The sequence below is a fragment of the Rousettus aegyptiacus genome, unplaced genomic scaffold, assembly GCF_014176215.1.
Source record: "Rousettus aegyptiacus isolate mRouAeg1 unplaced genomic scaffold, mRouAeg1.p scaffold_m13_p_10, whole genome shotgun sequence".
Classification (NCBI taxonomy): domain Eukaryota; kingdom Metazoa; phylum Chordata; class Mammalia; order Chiroptera; family Pteropodidae; genus Rousettus; species Rousettus aegyptiacus.
This window is the reverse complement of record NW_023416285.1, coordinates 15,185,441-15,198,770: the sequence shown is the minus strand read 5'-3', so window position 1 is coordinate 15,198,770 and position 13,330 is coordinate 15,185,441. Positions and strand designations below refer to the sequence as shown.

General features: G+C 39.5%; 1 pseudogene; it reads right to left on the bottom strand.

Annotated features, from left to right (window-relative positions):
* Positions 1 to 1,099: 1,099 nt before the first annotated feature.
* On the bottom strand, positions 1,100 to 1,214 carry LOC118609245 (annotated as a pseudogene).
* Between the last annotated feature and the right edge of the window lie 12,116 nt (positions 1,215 to 13,330).

The window sequence follows — 13,330 nt, the reverse complement described above, 5'->3', positions numbered from 1 at the left end:
TGGCCTGACCCCACTTTCCCACCTCCAAATTCTCCCACGCACAGACATGGAGATGGTTTTACTAAAGCACAAATTGGAACTCATTCTACTACTTAAAAATACATGAAGGCTCCCTGTAGCACAAGCTAATCTAAAGCCTTATCTCAATACTTTCTACCTCTTCAGCTTCATCTCTCCAACTTTCCCCTCATTCCTACTGGCCTTGTAGAACTCACCCACAAGGTCCGTTTGTCAGCTTCTGAATCCCCAAATGCTGCATGCACCTGCAATGTTTCTCTTGTTACTTTTTTGTCTGCCAGGAGCTCTCAACTTAATGTGTTGGCATCCTATCCATCTTTTAATATGACGCTCCACCATCGTCTTCTATGAAACTTTCCCCAACTCTTTTAGAACAGTCCAGATCTCTTTCTGACACGCTTTTCTATAATAATTTATTCATTCGTTTATGTTTTTCATTCACTAAATCTAAGAAATACCTAAGTTCTGAGGATATAGCCCTAAATAATACGATCATGGTTCTTGCCCTTGTGAAGCCTACCTTCCTATAGACTGTTTCTACTACATGACTGCCAAACCATTACCTTTTTATCTATATTTTAATTAGTGTTTTGTTTCTTTCCTCAAATTCTTTGAGGAAGGGGATTATGTTTTATTCAGTGCCCAGAACAATGAGTGATTCCCATCCTATACCTATCAAATCTTATTTAAATTGAAATGACTTATGACTTGAGTATATATGTGTTTGCACAACTGTGTATTTGTACAAAACCAAGCGGTTTACAATAGCTGTACTTTAATAGCCACACAGCATCCTAGACATCCCCTATGTGTCTTTACCTATCTTAAAACAAAATAGAAACACTGGCACGAACACCTCACATATTGGAGATAATGTACAGAGAGCATTTATCATAGTGACTAACATTTAGAAGTGTTAATAAACACAAAGTCCTCTTCAACTTAACTTGAGTAGCTCTTAATTTTTACATTTATTTTCATTTATTTATATATACATATTTTTAGGCAAGGCAACCCTTGGTTGATCTCACAGATTGCAAAGACCTTGTCAGCTCACGATCCCTTATTTTTTATTTGTTTATACCTACAGCACCTGGTATTTCTAGGTGGTCTCCCATCCAAGTACTAACCAGGCCCCTGTTTAGCTTCTGAGATCAGACAGGATCTGGTTTGTTCAGGGTGGTGTGGCCGTAGACTGTTTTTTAGATTTGTATCAGTTTGATGGACTTAAGAACTTTCAACAAAGCAAGAGCTTTCTTTTAATCTGTTTTATCAAATGGTTGCCATTCCATTAGTAATAGTAGAGGACTTACGAAGAGGAGTAGAAAAAGATGAACATTTAAATTCTTGGTCCCTATATAACATGTGGCAAACAGAGCTTGGTGATGGGAAATGTAGGTTCCAGAACAAGCTCTGACATGAATAACTTCTGAAAAAAAATCGCCTCATTTCTCTGTTGCTCAGTTTTCTTTTCCAGAGGTGGAATATTAATACCACTTTTATCTTCCTTGAAGAGTTTTGTGGATAAAAATATAATACCTAGAAAATTACCCTGAAAAAAAGGTAAAAACTTATCCAGTGTGAGGTGGTATTTGTAATAGTAAGAACTTATGAAACACTCTTACGACAAGACATCTCTCAGGGATGTCCCCAAGCATATGTGAGTCTGGTTGGCAAATTGATATACATATGGTCAGGGATTTAGCAGGAAGAGATAATAAATCCTCCCCAAGTCCTCTTAGGGCAGATAAGGAGCAAGTAGAGCCAACCCTCAGTGACCTGTGATAACAAGGCCAGGGATAATATGGATAAATGGATTTCACAGATTATCTAAAAATATAACTTTCACCATTACGATCTCTAAACTTTTGCAGAAATTCCTTCAAAGGAGCCAAATTACTTTAACCTGGACTCGTAACCTATGTGAGTTTCACCACCTACAAAAACAAACAAACAAACAAACAAACAAAAACCAACCAGGGCCAGTGCTACAGCAGTTGACATAAAAATCGCCGATCTACCCAAGAGAACTCAGTGCATTTTGTTCCCAGAGACCTACAGTGCGTTGGCCCTGACTACATTTTTCCAAGGCAAGGAAGAAGCAACCAGGGCCCGCCAACCCAGAAAATTCTGTTAGTGACCTCAAAACACAGTGATTTCCCCCAGCCACCTGAAGAAGCTTGTTCCTTCAACTGATCCCTGGACAGTAATGAAATTAGCTCTTAAGTAATTTCTAGTCCAGAACTATTCTACAGATGTTTCCAAAGCTGGGATGGGAAATGGCTTCAAAATGAGTAAATCTGTTATTTGAATTATTCAACAATTCTTTCCCTGACAACCTGTATGAGGGAGTTGCCTTCCTGTCACTTCTCATTATGATAGCTTTTCTTTGCCTTCGTTTTGCCATTTTCCCCTGAAATATTTGGCAAGATGATTCAAAAACATTGTGAAAAGCACCTTGGGACTTTCAATCTTCAAAACAGCAGCCCTATAGGTGACACGTGGCTTAATCTTACCCAGTAACTCCAGATCAAAACCTGGGCAGGTTAGAAAGCAAAAAAAATCATTTTCACCCAGTTGATGGGAATTAGAATGACAATGAGGAAAATAGACAAGTGATATGCCTACTTCAAGGGGCTCGCATTCATTATTCACTCACTGATTCAACAAATGTTTGTGGCGTGTTCACTCCATGCCAGACAGTCCCAGCAGAACACTTGGGATCTGTCTGTCCAGTTTCTAGAAGACTATAGAATACTACCAATAACTACAGCTGTAGTTCCCCTTTCGCTCTGTCCATTTTGCATTTATGCCAGTGAAATAAGTAACTGACCCCTTGGAGGCAGCACCACCAACCTTCCCAGTTCGCTCAGAGCTACAGGGGTCCTCGGGACTCAAGACTTTCAGTTTTACAACTAGGAAAGTCTTGGGCAAACAGAAACAAGTTAGCACTAGACTCAGAACCAGACCTAGTTTCAGATCTTCTGTTAAATGTTGACAATCCTTTGTGTGACCTTTGATGATTTTTTAAAAACTCTATAGGCCCTCAGTTTTCATATCTGTAGAATAAATTCACAAGATTAGATTATCTCTAAGAATTACCTTCTGGCTTTAATCATCTAAGAGAAAATTTAACATCTTTTTAGGATTAAAAATCAATCTGAAGATGTTATGAAGGTATAGAGAGCTCTTTGCAAGTATCTGTCCACAAATAAAAATAACACCAAGTTTAAATCCTGTTATAGTCCCAACAATGACAAAGATCTAATCTAAACCTAAACCGCTCCCTTCAATTAAGCATCAGCGTACTTTGCCTCAGTGCCTGGTAAACATAGCCCAGTACCGAAAAATTCAATTCAGAAATTTCAGCAGAGAAGCCCAGAGTCTGTTCTGGAAAGATATTATTCACAACGATATTTAGCTGGATTGCTTTAGCAATTAGGCAGAGTGATGAGTATAAAGTATTTCAGGTAAAATAGACTTTTGTTGCCTTAGGTGCCTTGGTACCATGGGTAAGGTCATAGAAGAAAGTAAGGATCACCCACCACACGAAAGTCACTTCTTTGGAAGAATGTAAGTAAAAAAAAAAGGGGGGGGGGGTGGTGGGGGGAAGGGTGGAGCCCCATTCCAATTCTAAAACTAGTTTGGAGAAGAAGTTTAATTTCTTGGACTTCGATAGCCTCATCTGTAAAATGGTCAATGTAACTTCCAGGGTCATGTGAAAATAAACTTGGTCTTTATTAAAATTGTGTTTGTATGTTTTTTATATTTCTCCATCTTTATATTTTATATAGATAAAACTTTTTATATAGAGTGTATATGCTTATATATAAAAACCTATATCGTATATTATTTATATAAAATATCTCTCTATATATAGAACCTACCATGTGCCTGTCACATTCTTAGATATAAAAAAAATTTCAAAATTTGAAAAATGCTATGCAAAACTAGAGGAATATATTGTGGAAAAGTAGGTTCTAGAACCACTATCTTTAGCTCCTCAAGTCCTATCGGGTTAGGTTTTTGGCTAACCCAACATAGTCACTCAGATTAAAATAGGTAGTAAGATGTCATTGAGATCACTTTCATGTTTCTGAGCAGCATTTACCCTTAAACTGTGGTGGACAAGAAGTAACATAAGAATATTCCATAATTCATAGAAACCTATGCTTAGAAAGTCCTCAAGAGTCCCCTTGTCTGATGATACTTTCTCCCACTTGGACAAATGTTCAACCAGTCCCTTTTTGAGCATCAGGAGCTGAGGATTCATATGCTCATAAGATAAAGTCCTTTTGCCTGTACTTAATGGACCTTCACAGCTTCAGCTCGTTACTGAGCCATCTGATTTTATTCTTCGATACTCCTGAAGTTAACATGAGTTAAGCGCTGTGCCTACCACACGGACAGTAGGCGCTCAATAAATGACAGCATCCTTCCTCTCTGACTCTTTCTCCTTTCTATAATCATTCAAGTAAGGTCATGATTAGCATTCTTTAATAAACAGTTTTCCTAATGTCCCCGTAGACTTGCTGTGGGCTGACAGCAGGATATTTCTCTGGAAATTGCCACCAGAAATTTAAGAGGAAGAAGGGAGAGTGAGGCAGAGGTTTGGCTTCTATCTGAATGCTATTTGCGACCAAAAGAGACTCTCTTGCCTTTAGATTGGCAAATGACCCAAGAGCTGTTGAAATTCCAATTCAATGGTGAAAGTCTGTTGCTCTCCAAGTCCTTGTACCAGTGGCATTGCAGCACTGTCCTGAGTTTGATTTAACTTTCTTGCCAATACACAAGAACAGGTTGCGAGAAACCAAAGATCTCAGGACCTCCCTCTAAACTGCCCTGTTTTTCAACCCCATTTGTGTTGAAATAGCAGTGTACAATTGCAGGATGATTTATCTCTCAATACCGATCTGTTGCTACATTACTGGACATTTCCTCCACGGCCGATTCCATCAATCACGCAATCATCTGAACAGCTCTGCAGCCGGTGCTCACCTCACGGAGCCACACGTGCTATTTATCTTCTGTGCCGTCTCCCACTCTTGTCAGTTTCAATTCTGCTCTATTCTCATTCTCTTCTCCTGTCCCCGGAGGGCTCTGTCTGGGACATGTTATTATTCAGTATTTACAGGAATGTAACTTCAAAAATGTCACCATGGCAAATGACAAAAACTCAAGGGTTTGTATAGAATCATCTGTGTCTCAGCCACCATTTTGAAATTTTATACCATGATGTAAATTCCGCAACTACCCAGGCATCTCTACAATTGTTGACCAGGTTTAAAGGAAGCCTCGGGGCAAGAGTATGACATTTGTTAAAATCCTTCAAATTTAATTGTAAAGATTCCATTTTGGGGAGATTTATTCACTTTTCTATTTTTAGAAAAGATATAATTTAGAAATGCTCCCATCATTATTGACATTGTCACTCAAGTCAAGCTGCATGATTTATTCCTAAACCTCTAAAATTTATAATTATGAATTTCCCACATCTTATGTTCCTCATTACCATTGAGGAGGATATTTGGACAAACTATTTAGCTAGAAGGAGAAATCAAATTTATTCAATACACACTATACATTTGGCTTTTTCACAGATGTGGTTTTTTGAATTCCGACCACAATTCTGGAAGAGAAATATAATTATCTACATGTTCATAGATGAGAAAGCTAAAGTGCCAAAAGGTTAGCAGACTGAGATCATGAAGCCAGCATTTTAACCCATATCTGTCTGATTCAGATGCTCCACTTCTCAATGCTCTACAATGTCAATCTATACCTTTGCTTTTGGAAAGAGGTCTGATAATATTCTAGATTATTGTCCAAAATTTCTGTCTGAGGTTTGTACTCAATCTTTGGCCTCATGTAGCATCTTATCAGTCAAAGGTCAGTCATCATTTTGTACATTAGCCTTGGTGGTGATTCATTTTGTCCAGGTTCACCAGGAAAGAGACGGCTGAGGTGGAGAGTATACTTGCCTTTTCTCCAGATTGTACTAGAATGATCAAACGTTCTGGAGTGGTCTGCATTGGTTAGGTCAGCATTGGTACCAGGCCACATGAGCCGATCCAGCTTAAGGAGATAGGCATCTCCTCATGGTACAGCCACACTCCAGGGAGTTCTTCTCCTGGGTGTGGGCCCTAAGGCCCGGATAGGGGAAAAAAAAAATCATTTAATTCGCTTTGTCCAGTACAACTATTTCCCTTAAAGAATTTACACGGGGCAGTGACTGGTCAATGGGAAATAAGCATTTCTTGGTTCTCTAGCCAATGTCAGCATACCACAGACAATCTGGAGGAAGCTTGAACAAGCCAGCAAAGCCGGGAATTTGGAGCATGAAGTGGCAGATCACGAAGGCAATTCAGACAGGCTGTGAAACAGCAGGGAATCCAGCAAAGAGGACCAGGTAACAAGTAAAGGTGACGATCACGGGAGGCAAATGTGGAAGGAGCACTTACAGGAAACCTAGATGTGGTCGGCAAAAGCAAGTCTCCGGCTTCCCGGGTCACTCAAGGAGATGGATATAGGCATAATCTCTGTGCCGATCCTCTGGACAAGTTGTCAGACACACTACTACTAATAAGGGCTTGCTCTGTGGCAGACACTTCTGTTTTATGTGTTATTAACTCTCTTAATCTTCTCAACAATCCTATGAAGCAAGCGGTATATTCCTATCTGCAGTGTTTGTGCAAACTTGTCCAAGCAGGCCCAACCAAGGGGGCCCGTGTCTGAATGAACTAAACATTTCTAACTTGATCACACTGGCTCTAGAACCTATTCTTTTAACCACTTCCTTACCCACCATTGCACCTTGGGGTTGAGGTGAGGACTAAACAGCAAGCACTTATGGACTATGATCTGCAATGGAAAGCACTGGTCTAAGCATTTGTTTCAACTCATAACCTTTTAAAACAACCCTATGAAATAGTACGTTAGTCAGTATCTGGTCAGAAAAGTAGAAGTTACTTTGTACGTCCCAATTATGTCGATAATTCCAATGTAGGAAATTTTAGAAGCTTACACAGTCTTTTGAAAGGGCTGGGCAATGGAGCTCAGGAACACCACCAAGACCTACTGTATCTACAGAAGTGGGCTCAACACTGAACCTGAAGCCACTGCACACATTAAGGGAAACTCACTAGGTATCCAGGCCAGCATCTCTGAGGCAGGTGATGCTCAATAGGCTCACCTGAAAGGCACTTTGGACCTCACATCCTCCTGCCCACACCTCTGCCTGTAACTGCCTTGGAACATAATGGCCACTCATCTTCTGCCACCTGCCCATTCTTGGCAGACTCTACCCAAAGCCATACACCGAAGAATATTCTAGGAATGGTAGTTCCCAGCTTCTTCTCTGCACAGACTTAGAGGATGGTATATAGATACATCAAGCTGACAACAAACACTGTGGTAGAGTTAGAAATAATGAGTATTCCCATTTTACAGATGATGAATTGAGGCACAAAAAGATTAATCGATTAGCCCAAAATTACATAACTAGTAAATGATAGAGCCAGGATTCGGATTCAGAGTCTGGCACCAGAATCCATGCTCTTGCCATTGCATGAGACTGTATTCAAGAAAGATTAAAGCTTGGCACAGATTATACCCATTAAATTAAGCTGTCGTCATTGTTGTTATTATCATACTATTTGTATTGTTCTGTTTGTCTTTCTCATAATTATCACAGATAGATTATCCAGCTATCACCTAAAGAATGTTAAAACCCCCTACTAACAGTTTATCCCACATTAGCCATCTTTCAAGTCAACCCAGAAGGATTTTCTTCCCCTGATAAAGATGCCATTATGATTTAGTTCCAGATTTCTAGATAATTACCAGCTCTTTAAAAAGATAATGTCCTAAGTAGCCACAGATGTGTGTGTATGAATATGAGCATTCATGCACACACATGTGCACACACACACAAGTGCACAAATACATTTTGTGAACGACAATAACATAACTATTTCAATTGGTGCAATTGTGGTTGGGGAGTTGCAGAAGCTTCACCTAGGCAATCCCAGCTGGCCAATTATTGCAGGCAACCTTCTCCCACAGACTCGCCACACAGAAAATATGTCAAATGCACTGGAAAACAACCCTAGGCTGCAGCATGCTGAGGAAAGGAAGCCGAGCAGCGGAGCTGCCGGCTTCGCGCCGCTTGGCGTGGCCTGGAACACGCGTGTAGTCTCTGATGCCATTTCCAGGTACTGCAGAGAAGGCTCTGTAATTGGAAAATGCTGCCCAAGCAGGACGTCTGCCTTATTTAATAAACAGTGCCCTCTGAAGAAGTCTGAAATTTACCAAAAGAGAAATGCAGTCTCTCGTGTTCCCATCAGTGTTTTAGAACTCGCTGAAACTGATCTGAGGTTTCAGCTGCGTTTTCTCTTACAGCTCATTTAACCATGCAATTAGGCAGCTAAGTAGATGCAAAAATCCTTAAAATTAAACATGTTTCTCATCAATCTAGTGATCAGAACTTTTTACTTTGAAGTAAGTGATTGATTTCTTCTTTCTTCATTCCTCTTCCTTCATTTCTACCCATCTCCAATCATGCTTAGAAAAAAAAAGGAGGAAAGGAACAGAGGGTGTTTACCTTAACTCAGCAATTTTGTGAATTCTATCAGATGGTAGGAGCAAAAATAATAAGTTAGATTTCAAATGAAAAGGCTATAGAGCGGAGCAAGGGCAAAATCACGTGGCTAATAATGCATTTTGTAAATGTAGGGAGAAAATTATGCATGAATACCAAATTTCCATGATAGGAAGGTGAACAGTCTGTTTAACGACTGCAAATTCAATGCTGGAAATCACATCACTCTGAACAGGTATATAGTATTATATTCCGATTGAGAAAGGAATGCCATGCGAATGAGCTCAGCAAAAAGGTAGCAGAAGAATATTGCATCTTTAATAGGATTTTTGATTCAAATATGCTGAGCCAAACCATTTAAAATTACATTTGAATAGTAAATAGATAACATCATCACTTTTAAAAACCTGCACACTTGTGCCAGATCAACAGAGAGCCTGCAAAATAAAGACAGGGAGAAGGAGGTATATCAGCTTTATGAATAGAAAATAAAATTAGATATGACTTCTCAGCCATGAGGCCTTCATAGACCGCAAAAAAAATAAAGCAAGGTTAACTCAATCCTTTGAGAACTCAACTCCAAGAAGACTTCAGACCCAGCAGTAACCTCATCAAAGTGTCTTTCTCAAACCCGAATTTAATTTGGCTGGAGGTTTATCTTGCTTCTTTTGCCAAATTGCTTTAGTTTTATTTGTCAATTTGCATTATCCGTGTTTAGTATGTGATATCAAGGAAAAGTGAAGAAAAACATCCAATCAGGAAGTAGTCCCACAGAATTAAAACGACAATGATTCAAATGCAGAAGACATCCAAGTAAGCTCAAGAAACCATACTAACAACTCACCACCCCGATAGCCAAGCCTCAGTTTTCCAGAATCCCAAATGAATAATTCGGCCAAGTTTTCCACATAAATGAAAGCTAGCCCTTTGTGTGTGCTGACTTTCCTACACCTTAAATTTTCAAAGGTCTTTTTTAAAATGGCATTTCCCTATATAGAATAAACAGATGAATGCTCTGAGGGCTTTGTCTACCTTAGTTAGTTTCCTTCAGGATAAATTTATATTACAGAGAAAGAATTCCATGAGAGAAAGCATGGATAGCTGTAAGCTGAGGAATTCCTCAGATTTTTTAATGCAGCTTCCGAGCCCAGGGTTTCCTGATCTGCCCATCAGGCAACGTCAGTTTATCTCTTCTCTGAGCAGAGTGTCTTACCAGGTTGCCATCTAAGTTTCTGTGCAGACTCTTTTCCTTGAGAAAAGCATTATCTTTAAAGGGACCTGGAAAGGCTGACTTGGAAGTTTCTGGTGTTCTCCAGGCAGAAGCACAGTCTGAAGCTTCAGGAAAACTACTACTTGCCTGCGGAATAGACAGGCACACGATCAGAAGCAACACAGCACAGACATAGGTCATGTGTCCCTTACATGATGACTTGAAGGATTTTTTTGTCATAGACTAATACTTTTCAATCTTTTATTGATAAATTTTTAAATAGTTAACAATTATTAAAACATCAAAAATATAAAAAGATATTCAGAAAAACTCTCACTGTTGTCTTCCAACTTCGTCCCTTTGAACGGGTGACCACCTGTTACTTTGTTATTATTATTCATCTTTCCAGATAGTTCTAACATGTGTCCAAGTTATCGCTTCTTGGCTTTCACGATTATCTTTTAGGCTTTGAAATTCTTGACTTCTCAGGTCCTGGTTTGCTTTAAGACTTCTCAGGCTTTACACTGATCATCTTGCAAGAAGAGAAAGAGTATCTTTTCATTCTAACTCATGCATCACCAACAGGAAGTTGGTGAAAATGTTTTCAGATACTAACTCAGTTTCCTAGGATAAGTTTGGTCACTGTTTGGAATAGGAAAACTTTGTATTCCTCAGATAAACTCGTGATTCTAAAATGATCTTTCACTAATGATAATAAAAAGAGATTAAATCCAGTTTACTCACCCATATATTAATAAGTTCTCTTAGAATTAAAGGCAGATTTCATAATCTCAGAAAACTCGCAGATGGTATTTACTACTGTGTTATGATATCTATGGTGAACATCTTTGGGTTTTATTTGCTCAGTAATCATTACCCCTACTTTTGGCAACTGTACCCGATTTTCATTTGAAGAGCACTCCCCATTCTCAGCCCATGCATTTCAGGTTAAGCTAATACAAGCTTTAAACCACAGTACTGGATATATGACTCTTGCCAGGCCAGTCAAAGTAGGATTTCCACAGACGACAGTGATTTGTTCTGAGTTTGTCACATGATCCAAGCAGGGCAATGAGAACCTGCTCTGGACCTTTTGTTGGCTATCTTGGGAAAGAGAAGCTCTCCATGCCTGGAGTTGCTAAGCCAGTAGGTCTGTCAAAGCAGAGCTGCAAGAGGCCACCTTTCTCACCGTTGGAGGACGTGGCCTGAAAATGAAGCCATCGCAAAGGAACGCAGAACTGAAAAATAGAGAAAGTGAAAACCTAATGTTCGATACCTGGATCCAAATCTCCCCTTTTCAAAAAACTATTGCCCTTTTTGCTTAAGTTATCTTGCCACTAACAATTAAATGTGTCCTTTTATTGTATTTAATTGCAATAGCAGTTGACCTGTACTTAATCTATTTAAAGTTGAGAATTGGTTTGCTCATATCATCTATACTATAAAATGTAGTACACGTGGACAGAGAAAAAATCCCCCCCAAATTGTATTCCTTTCCTCTTTTTACAGACACTAAGCATCAAAATATGCTGTTAACAGTTACCAGCTGGTACAAAGTATTCAGCTACTTTAGAAATCGGATGAATTTTCAGCTGGACTATTTCTTCAGGCCCTAAAATATATCCTTTGGGAGCTGATATTTAGAACTGCAAGAGTTCATCTAGCCCAGTGATTTCCATTTCAGTAGGTTCTGGACCACCTGACTCCAGAATCAGAACCTACATGAGCAGAGGACAAGAAGCAGTACTGTTAACAAAAGCCCTCGGTAGGCATCCTGCATCCAGCTCAGCACTAGCCCCTCTGATCTAGCCCATTACCTAATTATCAAATGAACCCCAACAGCCGAAACCACCCTGGCCTTCACGAGATGAAAAGGTACTTCTTCTAAATATCTAAACTCCTGCTGTTACCATTTTACTGTGATGTATCTTCTTGTCTCAGTAAACACACAAGCTTTGTTTGCAAGGAAAAACACATCATAGACAAATTGCATCAACCTAGTAACCTGCATCAATGATCAACAAATTAATAGACGCCTCTGACTTTTGCTGGTACTTCTATGTTCAGCATTTAAAAGTCGGTTATTTAAAATCCCTCATGAATAACTTTTACCAAACAGCCAATGGTCAAACTGGGGAACCAGAAGAAGAATCTCATGATCAAATTCACCACTGTGCTCAGCACACAAGGTACAGTGACCTAGCACCATGCCTGGCTTAAGAGTAAGTTTCAATAAACATGTGTTGAACACAACCAGCTAACAGTTAAATGAAGTAATTCACTCGATCAAGACGAGAACACATTCTCAGTTATCTCTTCTCCGAAATAAAAATTACCTCGCCCTTTGCATTCACCTAAGGAAATCATTGAAGGAAATGGCTCTTCTACAGCTCGGCATAGAAGCCTGTAGCCATCCAGCACAGGGCACTCCCAGGCACATGCCTCATTTCAAATCTCTTAGAGGTCTCAGAGCTTATTTATTTCTATCTTAAACAGATCAGAGGCTGCAAACTTAATTGCCCACATGGGCTGGGCACATCAAAGAGTAAAGCATGGGAGGTATAGGCTTTACGGCGTTCCAATTTTGTCATATTTTAATTTTAGTCTCAAGAAACACATTCAGTCTCAGTACTGGAGAGAACCAAAAAGTTTAGAGCAGCATGCATTCTCCATGGGGGCGATGTCTTTCCCAAGGGAGTAAAACTGGTTCTTGAGGATGTAAAATCCTCAGGTATTACGATGGTTCATGCTTGCTTCGGCAACACATGTACAATAGTTTGTGGTCCTCCCAAGGACCACGGTACGTAGACATACACAGTATTTCCATGATGCTAAAACTTTATAGAGATAGGAAGGCAATTAGGAGGGGAAAAAAATGTCTCTAAAGGCTTCTTAGGAGAGCAAAAATATATATAAAAATATTGAGAAACATTGGGAAACTGCAGAACGTAAGTATCTAAGGGGGTGGCAAATTCTTAGCTCCAACTGATTTGTGGCTGTGTGAAAACATAGCCTGGACACATTTTTCAAGGGAAAGCAGAAATCCAGGTATTCAGAAAGAGCTTCTCAATTTTTAAATGTTGATTTGTTTTAAAATAAAATTAACCTGAGCCCTTTGTGGGCCAAACGAAATACATCTCCAGGGCCATGTGGCCTGCCAGCTGCTGGGGTACAGTCAATATCCTCAGGGGAAATTCAAAGAAACTGTTATAGCCTTCGAGCATTTGGTGGTTACCAGTCAGTTAAATTTGACAAAGAGCAAAAGCATTATTCATGTTGCGCCCTCTTAGGAAAAGTGTTCATCATTTAATCTAAAAGTGAAACCATTTGCCCACTGGCAAATTCGAGAAGCATTTTTTTCTGGCTCTTCAATATTAACCGACGTGTCAATAATCTTTGAAAAGGGGCCTAAGTCATCCCAAAGCTATTTTTAAATGAACACAACAATGATCCTATGGGAAGTGGGCTTGTGATACATTCAGGCTTTAAAAGTTCTGCTTTTG